The sequence below is a fragment of the Priapulus caudatus genome, unplaced genomic scaffold, assembly GCF_000485595.1.
Source record: "Priapulus caudatus unplaced genomic scaffold, Priapulus_caudatus-5.0.1 Scaffold129, whole genome shotgun sequence".
NCBI lineage: Eukaryota > Metazoa > Priapulida > Priapulimorpha > Priapulimorphida > Priapulidae > Priapulus > Priapulus caudatus.
The window spans coordinates 54,421-65,634 of record NW_014577190.1 but is presented as its reverse complement, the minus strand read 5'-3'; positions in this window follow the sequence as shown (position 1 = coordinate 65,634).

Here is an 11,214-nt window from a genome sequence, read left to right as displayed (position 1 = left end):
CTTATCAGGTAATAAACATGGTTTAATTAGAAAGTGCATATATACATATCCTAATCGAGTTGAATGAAGGAATTTACAAAGCAACAAGGTTTAATAGGATAATGTTAATGGATTGCCTGATGCTGATTGCTGTCTCTTTCTATTTTACAGTTGACGGGCCAGGTGAATCTAGGCCAGGGTAGTGCAATCTATAGGAGCCACCATCCCAATTTCTCATCAACTACCTGAGAGACGATGCTCGCGGCGGAGCCGGAACATGCTGCCTCGTCGCACTTTCTCTCACGTCCGCAATCACCTTAGAGAGCTGTTGAAGACACCCGGCACAGGGCGGGTGACAATGTGGTTGGCCACCTGAAATGAATGTATTGTTATTTTTATCTGCTCTAAGCGAGTGCAAGCATGTTTCTCGCTATTTCGGATCTGCAAACCAGTGTAGTTACGGCATTCGACTGTACAAAGTGTACGTGAAGCCCTTGGTCATATCGCAGTTTGACGGGCCACGTTGCGATGGAGTTCGAATGATTTATAGCTGAGAAGCGCGGTGGGACCATTTCGGGTGCCTCGTCCGTCGTGGGATCGGTGCTGAAACGGAATCCACTCGTAGCGGACAATTATAGCTTCTGGCTCAGCTGCAAATGTCGTCTGAAGGCTGGTCGGCTGCGGACACATTTCGGTTCTCGTCCCGTCGTGGAAATCTTCGTGCAAGAACATTATTAATGGGCAATTACGTCGGGTTCTGGCTCAGCTGCAATATAGTCCGAACACATTACGGCAAGCCAATCTTAGCTCTAAGTCGCCTGCTTACCGGCTTGACGGTAGGAGCTCTAGTGATACCCGCTCACATCAACCTATTGCTGCCCACCTTCACATATCATCGCACCGTACGCAACTCTTGCCGTGCCCGAATTCGACACGACAGCAGATGCAGGAATTTCCATTGCTCTATCCATGCATGCTTCTATCTTATCTTATCTATCTATCCTATCTATCTAATCTATATAAATAATTTAGGCTTATCTATCTATCTATCTCTATATATTTATTTATCTATCTCTCTATTATCTATATATATTTTCTATCTATCTATTTATATTGTTTATCTATCTATCTATCTATATAAACTTATTTAGCCTATCTATCGTATCTAGTATATATTATACTCTATTATATTATATGTATCTATCTTATCTATCTATCTATATATATTTTTCTAATCTATCGTATCTAGTTATACTTTATCTATCTATCTATCGTATATATATTTATTATCTATATGTCTACTTCTATCTATTCCTAATCTATCTATCTATCTATCTATCATTATATAAATATTCTAGCTATCTTATCGTATCTATATATATCTCTATATATTAATTTATCTTCTACTCTATCTATATATACTTTTTCTATCTATTATCTATATATTTATCTATCTATCCTATCTATATATTATTTATTTATCTATATGTCATATCTATCTATCTATCTATCTATCTATCTATCTATCTATAATAAATATTTAGCTATCTATTATCTAATATATATCTCTATATATTTATTTATTCTAATCGTATCTATCTATCTATATATATTTTGCTAATCTATCTATCTTATATTTATGCTATCTATCTATCTATATATATTTATTTCATCGTATATGGTCTATCTATCATCGGTATCTATACTATCTAATCGATCTATCTATTAAATATTTAGCTATCTATCTATTATATATAATCTCTATATATTTATTAATATCTATCTATGCTATCTATCATATATTTTTTGCTATCTAGTTTATCTAATATATTTATCTATCTACTCTATCTATATAGATATTTATCTATATGTCTGATCATTCTATCTATCTATCTATCTATCTATCTATCTCAAACACACCTCGGCCGATATCTTCGACTGTTATACTCAGCAAGCACAGTGTATGAACGCCCGTCAAACCACGCAGTGAGGCAGAGAGTGGAATGGTGGGATGACGGCGCAAACGACGTATTTATAGTCGCGAGCCGGATTGAGTTGCACAGAAAATCAAATTATGCAACGTAAACAAAATATCACGGTCGAATGTCTGTTTGTGCGGACGTGAGGTGTGAGAAGCTTATGCGTTGCAAGCACAACGAAACATGGAAAAATCAATTATTGCAACCGAAACCAAATTGTCACGCGTCAATGTGTCGGGGACGTGAGGGTGAGCCACCTTATGCGTATAACGCCCAAGCGAAAACATGGCAAACATGCATTTACGCACATATATCATATATTTTTTACACCTATTGGAATGTTGCATATTCCAAATGAATACTATTACTGTATATTTAGAATTTGCTGTTTACACTGATTTGCTATACAGATAAACTCGCATAGAATATAATACATATTACATAATTCATACACGCGCTCACACACACTAATATATCAGAAAGAGTAGAGAGAGAGAAGACGGAGAGAGAGACGAGAAGAGACGACGAGGAGAGGAGAGGAGAGGAGAGAACAGAGTAGAGAGAGAATTCACGTATTTTTTATAAAATTGACAGCTATTCGTGCTTCAATAAACTCAAAAATCACAGAAATCATAGCTAACACATTGTGTTTATATGTATCTAGAATTTTAGAAATGTAACTCAAATCGTTCGCGAGATATTAGCCTCTGACGATTACCGCGCGTATATTAGCCTATATGAGATACGCGCGGACGTACGTATTTCTACACAGTACTACGTATTAATTACACTATTCGGCTTCAATAAACTCAAAAATTACAGAAATCATAGCTAAAGACATGTGTTTATATGTGTCTAGAATTTTAGAAATGTAACTCAAACTGTTCGCGAGATATTAGAGTTAGTACACGAGGTAGACGGCGAACCGAGCTCACCGATCTCGAGATCGGTGAGCACGGGTCACAAACCGAGCTCACGATCTCGAGATGTGTGTGAGCTCGGTCATGAACCGTGTAGGCACGTGAACGAGGTGACACGTGAGCTTCTCCCGTATGCCGGAACTTACCCTGGGCTACGGTCGGTTACCGAACGTGACCTGGTCACTATTTGATATGGTTAGGGGTTAAGACATTAGGGTTAGGGTTAGGGAAAGTAGGCCGTAGCGACTCCCGTAGACTCTGTTAGTGGAGTAGACGAGGTACGGGGGGCGCTTCGGCATAGTTAGATAGTACCAGGGTACTTCCTATACCGGACCGTACCCAAGAGTACGTTCGGCAGTACCCGCAGGTGCGACATAACCCTCTCAGCATTGAGTGCATATTTGAGCAGACCAATTATAACTACTATTATTTATATGACGGTACTAATTATACTTTTTACAAGAAGTTCATGAAATGAAGTAGTGGATTCGCCATAGTAGTAGCCTGTAGTCCTATTGAGCATGAAGAAGACACTTTTAATAAACATGCTAATATTATATGACAAACATTTAATATCCTACCTCAATTATCTTATAGTTACTATACTTTACCATACACACACACACGCACGCACACGTAGATCATAGATGCACGCTGCGGCGCACAACACACACACACACAGCACCACACACACACACACAAACCACACTAAAATGTGACTTATATTGTTATAATTTATGTAATAGAGTTGCCCATTTACCATAAAATTTTCAATCTTGTTATGGTTTGGTCGTACAATATATTTTTCAACTTCCAATACGTATTTTCAGTTATGCCCTTAACGCTGCAGCAATGTTTGGGCTGCCGACCCAGCTTGCTTGCATCTCATAATGACATATTTGGTGATTTAATTATTATAAAATTAAAATGTTATGTCCTTCCTCAGGTTTCCTAGTATAATACTCGATGGTGAAAGCCATTCTAATATGTAAAATAGCCGCATAAGCCCAACCACGTGCCGCAAGTCCAACGCATAACTCGAAAAATTTGATGTTCATTAAATAGCCGAATATTTCGCAATAAATCTCCCTGGAATAAAGCCTTTTTGATCCTCATTTATTAAGGCCTGTCTAAGAACTGCCTTGATATCTTTCGGCTTGATGCAGGAGACATAAGTTTAATAAGACATTAGTTCAGTTAGAGAGATTGGATGCCACGTTTTTATCAGATGATTACATGGGGTTTACCTGTTAAAGGTATGCAGGTTATCAGACCTTGCTTTTGGTGTTATGGACATTGTTGTTATTGTTCATAGGCATAGTTAATGGAACGCCAGTAAAAACTGGTCCAATGTCGCCACATCCTCTCGTATTTTTGACCCGATTGGTTTTGCCGCAGCGTTTGTAATACGAGCGAAAATTGGGCTACAACAGCTGTGGGGTGAAGGACTTGATTGGGATGCAGAGCTGCCTGTAGAGAGTCAGGCTGAATGGAGGAAGTTATTCCAAGAAATGGGAAAGCTGAGCAATGTTGCGTTTGAGAGATGCCTGACACCTAACAAGGTTATTGGTAGACCGACACTGTGCATCTTTTGTGATGCATCGATGGATGCATTCGGAGCATGTGCTTACTTACGGTGGGAGACAGCGGAACAAAGCTATGAAGTGCGGTTTGTGGCAGCCAAATCACGGGTGGCACCACTGAAGCAACTAACTGTCCCACGGCTAGAATTGCAAGCAGCAGTGTTGGCAAGCAGACTGTATAAGACAATCAAAGATGAGATGGCCATGGAGTTGAATGAGGTTATCTTCATGACAGACAGTATGATTGCCTTATCGTGGATAAAGAACAAAGCTAAAAGCTTCAAGATGTTCGTCTCGACAAGAGTGGGTAATCACTTCGTGATATAAGGTGGATTTGCACCCCAGACTAGTACCTGACTAGTAGTATCCAGGTTTCCAAATAAAGTAATGAAGAAGATAGGAAAACAAGCAAAGATCTTCGGGGAAGGGAGGAATGTTTCAAAATTGGAGTTTCCATTCCAGATGATTTTGAAGCAGAACAAAAAAACCAAATATATCGGTTCAAGGCAGGACGCAAAGTTTTGGTTCCCTTTCTCGACTGTTCAAATATCAAAATAAAAGACTCATACACGAGTTTAGAGAATTGCACAAAATCTCATCTCAGATTATAACCATCTTTGAAGAATGTATAAGATTTAGATGAGAACCCAATCTCTAATATTTATTGATAATTTCTATCTGCATATAGAGACGAACGGGTCACCGGTCTAAAGAAATATCGCACCACCGGCATTAGATCGAAGCCATTTACGTGTGAGGAATGTGAATACAAATGTTCTACATATCAGGACGAATCAGGAAAATTCTAGGAGAAATAGAAGAAGAGGAAAACACTCGGGAAGAGCTCTACAACCAGCTCAGAAGTCACGGCCACAACTATGAACAGGAGAGACCCATAAGCCTACTAAAGATCTTCGCACCAGGAATGCAACGTCACGGGAGCAAGAGGCAACAGGCACTCGCGGAATTCCAGCTGGAGGCCCCCATCTCACCGATAAAAGAATAGGAGAACCAGCGACCCAAAGTACACCAGCGACGTCGTCACCGGTCAGACCAGAAAAGGACAACTACAACCAACTATAGGAGGAGACGACAACCATCCCAACTGTAGAGACAGTGTGGTGACTAAGATCGTGATCACGTGCACGCTGTCATTCGATGCCAAGATGCCGAAAAGACAAGTGCAGGTATCTACACGAGTGAGGAAAGCCGGAGTGCTGCGGAATCCGTGAGGAGGCGCAGCAAGCGGATCAGCATGAAGGGCGCCGCCGGAGCGTTGCGGCTTGGCCATTACTCGGCAATCTGCATTTATTAAATTGTGAATTTCTTTGAGAGCTGTTCATTGGAGATAGAATAAACAAATATTTTACTAATCGTTTATGAACTCTTGAGAATGTGAACCGTATTCATGTCACTTTTTTGTTGTTATATAAGATCTGACAATTAAAATTATTTCTTACCCATGACTTATATAAGTGATACAGATTGACTATAGACACATTGCTGCAGTGATGCTGGCAGATAAACGGATTGAGACGCCGATCCTACAGCTGATCACTTGTTTTCCCATTGCTACAGAGGCACGGGTGGACAGGTGGTCCGTGATCACTGACNGACTATTTAAATTTCTTATTTACTAATGAATGCGTACCACTTATTACCAAACCTACAAGAATCACTGAATCATCTCATACACTCATTGATCACTTCTATACAAACAATCTTTTTAATGACATTATCCCAGGAATACTGTTACATGAAGTGTCTGACCACTTACCTATATTCATACTGATCAAAGCAATAAACTATAAGCAGGCTAACAAAAAGGTATGGATTAGAAACTTTACTAATTTTAACTTACAGCAATTTTTGAATGAACTAGGCCAGTCATTTTACAACCATGCAATTAGTAACCTGCCATGTAATGACCAACTATCTACTCTGATTAATATATTTTCCCAAGTCATAGATAATCACGCTCCTTACAGACCACTAACTAGGAAAGAAAATAAACAAAGAAAGAAACCATGGATTACTAAAGGCCTCTTACAGTCTATAAGAAATCGTAGGAAGATGTTCAAATCTCATGTATTACAAGGAAATGATTTAACTAGAGATTTGTACAAATATATTCTAATAAACTAACACATCTTAAAGAAACTATAAAACGTAACTATTATAGAGATAAATTAATAGGATACAAAAATAATGTAAAAAAAACATGGCAAACTATAAATGATATTGTGAAGATAAAAAAGAAATCGTCGGTAACCCCGGATAATTTAATAAGGGATGATAATAGTATTACTTCTAACACTTCAGATATTTGTAATACACTTAATCAGTTTTTTGCAAAAATTGGACCAAACATGGCTCAGAATTTAAAAAGAACAAACATGCAATTTCAATCATTCTTAGGTGAACAAAACACCAAAACTTTTTTTCTCAGACCTGTAAATGAGCAAGAAGTATCAGATATAATAAATATAGTCTAGATATTCACAAATCGTATCTGTCTCTCGATAAACCCATTTGACTTTGGGTATCTCGGCGATGACGTCACGTGATCAAAGCACCACTGTCTTGCGAAATCACGATATGCTTCGGAAGCAAACTGCGGTCCATTGTCAAAGTGGAATGTGTTGGTGGTGGTTGTGAAGTTGTTATTCCAGATGGTTGTGCAGTTCTGTGGACAGTTCCTTGGCCTGCATCACCTGCTGAGGTGTCAACTTTTGTCAGTGCTGCTGTTGCTAGCATAATGTAAAACCAATCAGATTCAAAGACCATGTGACATGATGTGTATAGTGTGTGTTAAAACTGTTATAATTCATGAGCAGTTTTAAAGCTGACAGATCAGGAATATGTACTTTAATTGCATGTAGATCTGTACAATTTTCAGTTTGGAGTCGTGTGTTAACAATTAGTTAACTAGAGTTTTCAAAATAACTGACAATTCTGTTAAAGTCAATTTTCAATGTTGGACTATACTGTATAAGTGATGAAAAGCAGTTCAGTGGAGTTATATCAAAGTCTGTAGTTTGAGTTTTCAGTGATTACAATTTGTGGTGTGAAAGACACATAACCAGAGACTACAGAATAACCTTCAGTAAATGCTTTTATTCATATTTTAATTTACAAGCAGACATTGAGTATATTTGACATTTCAAGAGACCGAGTTTTTGAAATAATGTAATGTACATCATTTCTTTGATAAAAAGGGAAGTTGTAATGATATCGATCTAGCTATCGAGTAGTCAGCCTCGTTTTGATATCTACGTACACGTATGACGTAAGACGAGATGTATGCGCTCTCTTGTGTAACCACCATCTTTAGAATAAACACGGAATCTTGCAGTGTTGCAAAAGTGTTATATTACAGTATGGTGCTTATATGGTGCTATATGCCAGAAGTTCTACTCCATTGTAAGCTAATTAAAACGTAGCTGTAGGAGTAGTTATACGTAGGAATAGGCGCTCCAAATACCTTGGCCAGCGGCAACACACCGGACGGATGCTGACACGTCCTGAGTGTTATGTAAAGTCTGACGTAGCTCAGCTTTGTTACCAACAAGGAGGAATTGGAAACTTGCAAGAAAAATGTACAAAAAGCCGCCCTGCTTGGCAATTCCCTGATCAACATAAACCAGGAGCAGTCTTTAGATATGGCTAAACAATCGGAAATTAGCCAAACTCATATAGATGTGAGCACTTCCGTATTGACGTGTAATTGTACGTGGGAATTTGGCTAAGGTTGTAAAACGTGCTGAGTGTTATGTAAAGTCTGACGTAGCTCAGCTTTGTTACCAACCAAGCTGTATGCTGGGTTACTATAGTAGAAACAAGAAAAAACGGTATAGATGCTTTGAACACCAGAATACAACTGGGGGTGTACTGGTGTATGTGATGTGAGTGGCACCTGAATGCGTGATTGGTACAATTTCAGATAATTATTAGGCTAAGATGAACGTATGCATTTCCTGTTTAAACTAAATAGGTTTTTTTCATGTCTGTTGAAAGTTAAAGTGACAGCTTGTTGTTGTTTTAACCTAATATCTAGCTGCATACAAGTACGTTCAATGTGTTTGGCTTCATCTCAGCTTTTATGTCTAATCATTTCCACATATGTTTGTGTCAGGAACTCAAGCAGGAAAACTTCGATCTCACCAAAAAAGCGAAGTTATGTGAGCTGGCTCGGGAGGCCGAGACAGAGGATTGTTATCTACAGCTACAGGAAGAGCAGCAGCAGCATCAGCTTCTAACAACAAACAACTACCAGCATGAGGATATTCAAACAATCGAGCAAACACTAAAGAAGCAGGAGCTAGGCATGCGGCGCCTTCAAGTCGCGTCACAAAGACAGAAGTGGGACAAAGACTTGACACGCTACATCAAGAAGCTGGAAAACAGCAATTAAACCAGTGATCGTGTGTGCATGGTGACCTCAACATCTGCCACGAGGAGATAGGTATAGGGGTGCTGTAGTCTGGGCCGAGGAGTGGTGGTCCAAAAGCGTCCTAGATGGCGTCGGAGTAGAACTGTTGTTATTAAGTTATTTGTTGATTTGATCCGATTACATCAATTTATACTTCGTCACACCCAGAAAAGATAGATAGATAACTACCTATCTGGCTAGAAACTAATTATCAATCATTGTGGAAGAGGAAGAAGGTAATAACATGCGATATGCTAGGATTCTCCAATAATAGGAGAGTGTACATCAATGAAAGTCTGACAAAGATGAGGCGTGTACTATTTGCGAAATGCTTCAGGAGGGAACATGAATATAAATTTCTATGGACACGACAAGGGAAAATATTACTTAGAAAAAATGATAATAGTGAAGTGATTGAAATCACATCTGTAGAGACGCTTCATCGCCTTAACTCGCAGAGCTAAACTACCCATACTCAGTTAATTAAGGAGATAACATCTAACTACGACAAATGGCAAGTTATCCTTGTAGCCAATGCCATAAAGAATGCGAGTATAACCAGAAATCTAGGCTCAAGGATAGAGAACATGGGGCCCAATAAAAGACGTTGTTTTCTGCCGATAGATGGCGCCACTATGCTATATACACTGTGTGTTTAGGCGAAATGGGGTATATAGGCACAAAACGGTATGCCACAAAAAAGAGTTTATTTCCGAAGAAGGTGTGTGTACGAACACCATTGAAGGCTTATGGAGTGCGGCGAAGGCGAGGATAAAGCGCATGAAAGGCGTGGGGAAGACTATGTTACCAGCGGTCCTTGACGAGTTCATGTATCGCGAAATGTACGGGCAGCGAAGAATGATGTACGGAAATTTGATGACTGATATGGCGAAACAGTACAGTGTAAATAACGAATAAATGGAAGTACATGTGAAGACTAAAACATGTGTTATTGCTATGTATTAATATTGATGTGTTTGTTACTGTATATGCGGAAAGAACGAGAATATGAATGGAAAAAGCGGCCTAACCGTAACCCTACCCCTAACCCTAACCCTAACCCTAACCCTAACCCTAACCCTAACCCTAACCCTAACCCTAACCATAACCCTAACCCTATCCCTGACCCTAACCCTAACCCTAACCGACATCGATTTCAGGGCTCTAGCAGAGGAAGGTGACGGGAAATGCTCGCGCGTTGCAATGGTCAGAAACGGGCGAGTAGGGTCGCTTCAACGCATTTTTTTCGACACTTCCTGTTAACTCACATCATGTTTATCGGTTGAAATGAACAAAGAACACCTTCACCAGTACCCCTGTCGATTTTAAAGGGGCTACCCCACATTTACGAAAATGACATAGGTTTCAATGGGCCCCATGTTCTCTATCCTTGAACCGAAATCTATATGTCGTGACATATGCAATAACTGGTGTCACTTAAAATGTACTTCACTAACTATGAATCAATTTTGTGATTTATCTACTAATGAACAAACTTATTATTGTAAATACTGCCTTGATAATATATTTCCATACAGTACTATGGATTGCATTGAACTTGATGGGAAAACAGAAAAGATTACTCCAGCACTTGACCTTTTAAAATTACCATGTCTAACTAACAGCTATGCTTTTGCACCTAGCAAAAATGATGAGTATGACCCTGATACGAATATAACAGCATCACCTAGTAACTATCTAAATCAACAATCATTTTCTAACATATTATCGAGTAAGAAATATAATGATTTACTAATAATTCATCTTAATATTAGGAGCTTACAAAAAAATTTAAATAGATTAGAGGAGATCCTAATGGAAGTTGATACCCTCCCGGACATTATTGCCATTTCAGAAACTAAGTTAAATAGCTCAACTTGCTGCAATATTGACCTCCCCAATTATACATTTATTCATAAGGATTCGACTACCGCAGCAGGTGGAGTTGGCATGTATGTGAAAAACAATATAAAATTTCTAATTAATGATAATATAAAAATAAATCATGAAAACTGTGAGGATTTATGGATTGAAATTGAATTACATCATAATCAGGCAAAAACAGTCATTGGAGTAGTTTATCGACATCCCAACCATAATATTGGTAACTTCCAAGAAAAATTTCAGGAGACTTTGACCGATATTGGTAACTGTAACATTAAATATTATATATGTGGAGACTTTAATATTAATCTTCTAAAACATGAATCCCATTTGCAAACAAGGGACTATTTAAATTTCTTATTTACTAATGAATGCGTACCACTTATTACCAAACCTACAAGAATCACTGAATCATCTCATACACTCATTGATCACTT